We start from the raw sequence: 8,912 nt of genomic DNA, 5'->3' as shown, positions 1-8,912 counted from the left end.
TGATGCATTCTAGTATCTCAAAATTTAATATACATTATTCATAATTGTAGTATCCTGCGCCGATGAGAGAAGAAGTACGGGTAAAGTAGAATTTTCTAATTCTTACGCTATCCTAAAACTTGATCTCGAAACGTACGTCCGTAGGTAACGTAAAATTGCATGATGGATTGCCGTCATTTCATTCTTTCTTTCTTACCTGTCTGTGTTTGCCTTTCAAGTGCTGTGTTTTTACTGAGATCCCCCTTTTTAGTAGAAGGAATAGCTATATCTCTTTGACTGCTATTTCTAAATTCGGTGTGTTGGTGAGGCAATTCGTTGCTAAACCCTTAATTACTTAGTATATATATATACATATATATATATGGCTTATAAACACCTTCCACGCTGCAATTGTTTTCGTTTCAGCACACGATCTCAGATCAAATTACTTGCTATGCGAGTACATCTCCGTAATATATATATTTTCTTTTACTTGTTCCAGTCAACTGACTGCGGCCATACTGAAGCACCGCCTTTAGTCGAACAAATCGACCCCAGGACTTATTCTTTGTAAGCTTAGTACTTATTCTATCGGAGCTCTATTGCCGAACCGCTAAGTTGCGGGACGTAAAGACACTAACATCGATTGTCAAGCGATGGCGGGTTGACAAATGCAGACACAAATACATACATACATACATATACACATACATGCGTATATATATATATATATATATATATATATATATATATATATATATATATATATATATATATATATATACACGACGGGCTTCTTTCAGTTTCCGTCTACCAAATCCTCTTACAAGGCCTTGGTCAGCCCGAGGTTATAGTAGAAGACATTTGTCCTAGGTACCACGCAGTGGGACTGAACCCAGAACCATGTGGTTGGGAAGCAAGCTTCTTTATTTCATAAAATTGGCTATGCAGCCTTACAAAGATGTAGCTGCAGGCTGGACAAAGACACAATGATAATGGAATGAAAACAAATGGTTGTTGGGTGGGGAGGCAGACAACACCCACCGATTGCTGCTTCTCTAAAATATTGTTCTCTTTTTTTTTTTTTTTTTTGAACAAAACATAGTGATGTATTGAACCTCTTACCACAGTTCAAAGAATGGACGCAATTGGTTCTACAAATTGAGGCTGAGCCTCTTAACAAAAAATACAAATTCAAATTCAAATTGAAGCACTAAGGCCTCTTACCTTTCCTCCCCGACCAGGCTATATGCCTTCCGCAGGAAATCCTGCAGTACTAAGTCGGGGCTCCAAAAAGTAAAATTATATTGGTCCTTGGGAAAGGAGTCCATCACCCTGAACATATCTTCCATTATGACCTCCGCAGTTACCTGCAGAGGCCAATCCGGGTCTTCAGTCCAGGACAAGACCCCCTCCCCCGGCACTCCAGCTTCTTCACAAAGCTCTGTACCGCCCCTCCCTTATGAAAGAAGATCACAAAATCATCCTTCATCACAATGAGAGGTTCCACAATTTTCTCCGTCGGTTGCACAATTCCCACAGAGGAGGTTTCAGGACATGCCAGCAGTGTACAACTAACCACCGGCAATGTCCCATTCTTCGTCTTCTACTTTTTCTTCCCTTGTGCTACGGGTGCGTGTAGTTCCTCCGCTATATCGAAGGATCTTCCCTCCCTCCCGCAACCATGGGATCCTTCGGTGGGCAACCATTGTTGCTCACCTTCTTCCTTTTTCACCCTTTTTTCGAGGAGGTCTCCACCTCCTCCACTGCCTCCATCTCTCCCTCCAAAGAAGAAGGGGGCGCTACTGCTATTAACTGCTCCAGGACCCTACTTTGGTCCTGAGGACAGGTTTTCTTAATATGGCCCTGTTCCAGGCACAGGTAAAATGTTTACATTGAAAAGCTTGGCTCCGCTGCCACCCAGGCGGATAGTATCCTCTATCCACTCGGGTTCTATTCCGGGTGGCAAACCACAGACCCAAGCTATCATCAACTTCCTCCCACAATAAGTGTGAAGGAACAAAATGTCTTTGCCCTCCAAGGGCTAACTCGCAAATTGCGAGCCCCCTCGGGGGTGACAAATAGCGACCACACCGTTGCATGCTTGACCCCCTCCCTGGAGATGAATTTAATAGTTGGCAGATACTCTGCCAACTCTTTTACAATAGCAGTCTTTTCAAATAGGGCGATGCTGTCGAGCGACTTGGAGTAAGTCCACAACACCACCGTCCTCTCTTCAAAGTCTTTCAACCGCTGTTTTAGTGGGACAACTCCAAAACATTGTTCTTGTTCTTTGCCATGTTTTTTTTAAATAAAAAGTCTAAAAACAGTTCACGATGAAAATTGTAAGAAGGAAGAAAAGAAAGAAATCAAAAGAAAGTTTCAATAAAAAGGAAGAAATGAAGAAAACAGTTCAATAAAAAGAAAGTCACAAATAAAAGATAGAAGAAAAGAAAACAACAATTCAAAAAACACAGCAAAAAATCTTCTGGCCACTCGGTACTCCAGGCCTATTTGGTACTCCAACTTGAACCCGGAATGCCACAATACAGCTTTCACAAAAATTGGTAAAAGAAGTTGTATCTTCTAAATGCTCACAATTTTTTAAAAGAAAAAACAATTCACTAAAAGTGAACAAATTTTGTGAAGCGATATACGTCCCAACAATTCTCACAATTATGTGAGAAAAACACTATTCACTTTAAGTGAACAAATTTTGGAAGCGGTATACGCCCTCAAACGACAATTCTCACAATTAAGTGAGAAAAACTATTCCCTCCACTGCAGACAGACCAGAGTCCAGAATCCAGTGAGGACTTCCTGTTTGTAGAAAAATAATTACAGCAAAGAACAAACCCCCCACTGGACCCAAAAAACAAAAGTCTTATCTTACAGTTGAGCTTCTTTTTTTTAATCACTATTTCATCAGCATTCAAACCTGCATGATGACTTCAATCAGTGGTACGAACAACACTGACAACGAAACGCATGCGCTGTGGGAAGCGCAATTATGTAATAACATGAAATTAGTTACCCTATAGTAAGAATTCAAATAAAGTAGCCCGAAAAGGGCTTTAATGCGTTCCTAGAGTATATTGAACATAGGAGAAAATACTGATAAGGTATGTATACTAAAATCGTGAAGTATGTTACATAATAACATTAGAAAATATGAGATAACAATTCAAAGTAAATAATTCTGAAAAGGGCATTAGTGCGTTACCAGAGAATATTACCCTTAGGGGCGCTAGTGTTGGTATATTCGTGAATAAGTCACTAACCGAAATAAGTGGATCTATTGTTTTAAAAAATATCATTTACTTGTTTAAGGGTTGTACTGGATAAATTGCAAAAATAACTCAAACAGTTCAAATACTAAGAAATAAGCATACTCAATTTCATTTTTACCAAATAATTTAGCGAAACGAATGGGTTATTTCCCTTGGCTATATATAAGGATCCCTTCCAAGGGCCCTATTATCGATTTTCTACAATTTGAGTATGCCATGAAGTTTCCAGATATGAGTTCTACTCACGCATCAAGTTTAATCAAAATCGATAAAACGATGTAGGAGGAGTTAGCTAAAAACTACACCCACAGACAGAATTTCCCACATATGTAGTATACATACATACATACATATATACATACATACATACATACATATATACATACATACATACATACATACATACATACATACATGTATATATATATATATATATATATATATATATATATATATATATATATATATATATATATATATATATATATATATATATATATATATATATATGTATGTATGTATAAGGGTGAAAAAGAACACACGAGTTGATATATATGAAAAAACAAGTCAAGATAGAAAATGCTAAAATAATTTTATAAAGAACATTTCAGTACCGGTTTCGGTCATTTTGAGACCTTTTCAACTGTAACGATTAAATAATTAAATTTAGAAAAATTAAAAGAAAAGTTTTATTAAAGGAATATTTGTATAGTGTTCAAATATAAGTGGCATTTTCCTTGTTTCTGCCTTTCTCTGTCTCTCTTGTTTACACTTGTGGGTTCGAGGTCGTTGTGGTCTCAAAATGACCGAAACCGGTACTGAAATGTTCTTTATAAAATTATTTTAGCATTTTCTATCTTGACTTGTTTTTTCATATATATATATATATATATATATATTATATATATATATATTATATATATATATATATATATATATATATATATATATATACATATATACATATACATATATATATATACATACATGGTGTGTAACTTATGCCCAGAGGAAACTCTGGAGATCATTACATCCAGAGAACACATAATGATTAAGCATTTGGAAATAATAATACTGTGCAAAAACAAGATCGAATCATCCTTCCTTGGATTCGAACGGAACATTATGAAACAGAGAAACACTGACCACCATTAACATCTAACTGGACAATAAAAGGACCTCAGAAACTAACAAAACAAAAAAAGACACTATTTTCCTAGATTATATCACCAGTAGAATTTTAGGCAATGGAACACAACCATCCATGTCTGGACAAGGTTATTGGCTGACGAATTTTACACAGTTGCAGGAAAGGATCACTGCACATTTTGATGAGTACCTGCAGCAACGACACGTTCCTACCTGGAATACAAGTGGATGAACGTTGTTATGTTCTAAGGACACTTGAAAGGTAAACTGGTGTCAAATTTTCGATGTATAACATTTTTACTACTTATGTAGAAGCTTATGATTGATGTCTTGGTGTAAAAATTATATAATTATCTGGATCATCTGGAAAGTAACAGTTTACTTCCAATAGAACAGAAAGAATATTAGAAGCAAGTATGGCAACTAAATACCAGTTATTAGTTGACAAAATGATAATTAGAATTTGTAGACGCAGATTGACGGGATTGAATGTTGCTTAGTTGGATTACAGAAAAGCATATGATATGGTACTGCACAGTTGAGTTAGTAAAACAACGAGCATGTTTACAGTGTCAGAGAATATGGAGAAAAGGGCTGATGTAAGTATGAAACAGTGAAGTACTTAATTGATTGGAGGAAAACAAATACTTGGAAAAGTGAACATCAAACGTAGTATATTTCAAGATGATAGGTTATTTCCATTACTATTTGTAAGTCGGCGCCAGGGTTTATATTTTTAAGCATAGTACTTATTCTATAAGTGCCTTTTGCCGAATCGCTAAGTTACGGGAACGTATATACACCAACACCACTTGTCAAGCGGTGATGGGGAGCAAACACAAACACAAGGACACGCACACACGCGCACACACACACTCGTATATATATATATATATATATATTACGGAGATGTACTCGCATAGCAAGTAATTTGATCTGAGATCGTGTGCTGAAACGAAAACAATTGCAGCGTGGAAGGTGTTTATAAGCCATTTAAGAAACACACAAAAACCGTTCGATTCACTTCAACATTTAAGTTTAATTTGTCAAAATATTTTCGTCGCTAAAATCCGCGACCTGTTCACTGACAAAGTCCGTGCTGAAGTGAATCGAACGGCTTTTGTGTGTTTCTTAAATGGCTTATAAACACCTTCCACGCTGCAATTGTTTATATATATATATATATATATATATATACGTATGTATGTATGTATGTATGTATGTATGTATGTATGTATGTATGTATGTATGTATGTATGTATGCATGTATGTATGTATGTATGTATGTATAGGTCAGTAGAGTTTGGGATAACCGTCTAAGGGATAAAAATATCCGTTTTACTACCAGTATAATTACCTATGTTAACCCTAGTTCAGAAGTTAGTATAATAATTCTCTAAATGTCACTTCCCTAGTCATTACCTCCCCTTAACTGTAGCCTCCCCTTAACCGTAGTTCACACCTTTACCTCCTTCCCTATTTCCTTTTCTACTCATGAATTCCTTTCTTTGTATACTAACTTCACATTCCTATTTTATAAAGCATTTGTCCATTTCCCCACCGCCTTAATTCACAATTGTCCAAATAAGGACATCTCTGCGTTTTTATGACACTGCGAGCGTTGTTCATTCCTTCGCATTGTGCTTGTTTACATGTTTGTTTGTTATTTTTATTTACAATGTCCTAAGCGGTTTGGGGGTCACTTTACAACATATACTACTTTTCTATACCTTTATTTATCCATTTACACCTGCCCGTATAACGGTCTTAATAGCTTTGTTTTTAAATTTAACTGACCATTATATCGAAAGCTGGACTTTGGTCAATCGCATTACGTGGTTGGTCTTTACAATATATTAGTAAGTGAATAATAATAAATCTCCGCTGTTATTAATTTATGGGTAATTTATTATGATAAACTATTGATTAGTACTATTAACATAATTTTAAGAACTATTATGATTACTTAAGTGTTATGGCATTCTTACTCCCTCTTTCTCTAGACCTATTGGCATATCCCGTTATGGTAATTTCTTTTTTTTTTATTTTACTTTTGTATTACTTATACATCTGTTACCCCGATAGAAAAATTAACCCACCAATCAATATTTTAAGTTTAGTCATTTACTCAATGTCCTGAAGCAACACATATGCAAAATGGTATGATTTAATTACATTAGACCTTTCATCTTCTTCTCGAAGCTCTTCTGCTTTTCTTTTCTTTTCTTTAATGTATTTTTCTTCACTCCGATGGAGCTCCATGTTCCACATCGGATTTATAACCAAATATGCTGAATAGTATTTCCAGAATTTTCAATGGCAATACCATAGAACATTGGAAGTAGAAGGTAGAAACAGCTATTAGATGGAATACAGTCTATTTGTATTAAAAAGTAATTATTGATGTTAGTCGTTTACTTTATATATATATATATATATATATAATATATATATATATATTATATATATATATATATATATATATTATATATATAATATATATATATATATATCATTCAACCACGGTGGTGGTTGATTATATTTCGTCAATCGCAGCAGCTTCCAATCTTCACCAGTAATTCAGTTCTCAACTAAATTGCAAACAGTTTTAAAGAGGACACCTCCTCAGCTACACTTTGGCATAAATAGTTTGAGATTTGGTTCAGTAGAAAAAAAGTTACATCAAAATATCTGCGACCTCAAGGGAGGCTGTAAGGCACCTATTCACCTTAAATTAATATAAACTTTTTAAGTTTAAAATAAAAGGCTTAAATGATAGAAAAATGTATGAGGAATTCAGAGTCGTTAGTCACGTTGAACAAAAATTAGTAGAAGAAAAGTTATGGGGTGAAATACCACGAAATTCCGTGTAAGAGAGTAAGGGAGCAACGCTTATCTATAAGAATATTAAAGAATATATTACTAAAATGAAGGTTTCCGTCCTAAGGCGGCGAGCTGGCAGAAACTTTAACGCTCCGTGTGAAATGCTTAACGATGTTTCGCCTATTCTTTGCGTTCAAATTCCACCAAGGTTGACTTCGCTTTTTATCCATTTTGGATCTATTCAAGTAGACGTACATATTATTTAATTTTTTAAACTAAACACTTTCAAACTTCTGATACTGGTACAATGTGTCTCATAGAACAGGGTTTACTCTTAACGTCTTTGACAAAATTTTGTATTTCGTTACTAGTTACAGAGTGACAACGGACACATTCATGTTTGATAAGTGCCAATACACGAAACTCTCAGGTTTTGACTTACTCTCTAACTTCTGTCGATGATATATATGCACATTATACATATATGTGTAAAAAAAATCTCATCATGCAATCAAACCAATGAAAGAGCCTCTACCTGGTCACTCGACAAGCTAAAAATAGCAGCCAATTTATCCCCCTAGCCAGTATTTTATAAGGTAAAATCCTAAATTATTAATTGGCACATCATTAAATATCTTATAACAGAAATGCCTGGAAAAATCATGGATTACATGGAAAAATGCGAGCATAAAAGTAATATTCTTAAGATTATAAACCTGGAAAAGTACAGGACAAGTTATTATACCTGTAAAAGTATAGGACAAACAATTACTTCAAATAAAGTAAAGAATAAGAAACGTTTTACTAAAAAATATTGCAGTTAAAATTAAAATTTGAATATTAAAAAATATTTTATTATAGTTTACAAATAACACTATAATTATTTAAGTAGAATTTGGCTAATTTACTACCTGAAATACAAAAAAGTGACTAATTAGACAAACTTACAAGTTAGCTGAACAGTTTTGTACAATAAATTTAAAAGATGAGAACTGTAAAGAGTGATAAATTAGAAGAACTGGCAATCTTTGCTGTAATATTTTAAGTAAAAAGTTTCTTATTCTTTACTTTACTTGAAGTAATAGTTTTTCCTATACTCTTACAGGTGTAATGACTTGTTCTGTACTTTTCCAGGTTTATAATCTTAAGAATATTACTTTCATGCTCGCATTTTCCCATGTAATATATATATTTATAGATCAGAGAAAAATATGCACTCCTATATTTGTCAATAGACTGGGTATATTAATCGAGGTGTACCGTATTATATATCCACTACGGCTGATCTTACCAATAGGTTTCGTACTAGGAGTTCAACGGGATGTTAAATACAGCCCGATTATGTAACCCTGGCTCGTCAGAGTTGCAGGTTATGGAAGAAAATATGGCGACTGATCTGTTTTTATAATAAGCTGTTTGTTCACGCGCCCGATCTCAGACTTCGCGGGATTTATCAGCCTATACCGGAGATTAGAAGTAAAGTTTAGCTTAAGGTCTTTGATCGTAGTAAAGGCCTCTTTCTTCACAGTGTCTCTCCCCTATCCTGTATACTAGTTTGATTGTTATATTTTTCGCCTCACAGTTAATGCTTTCATAAGCTTGTGGGTACTGCCCTCCTGTATGTTTGTGTGTTGCTATTGCTAAGTATCTGTGCATACGTATCGTTACTTA

The sequence above is a fragment of the Octopus sinensis genome, linkage group LG4 (genome assembly GCF_006345805.1).
Source record: "Octopus sinensis linkage group LG4, ASM634580v1, whole genome shotgun sequence".
Taxonomy (NCBI): Eukaryota; Metazoa; Mollusca; class Cephalopoda; order Octopoda; family Octopodidae; genus Octopus; species Octopus sinensis.
This window is presented reverse-complemented; position numbering follows the sequence as displayed.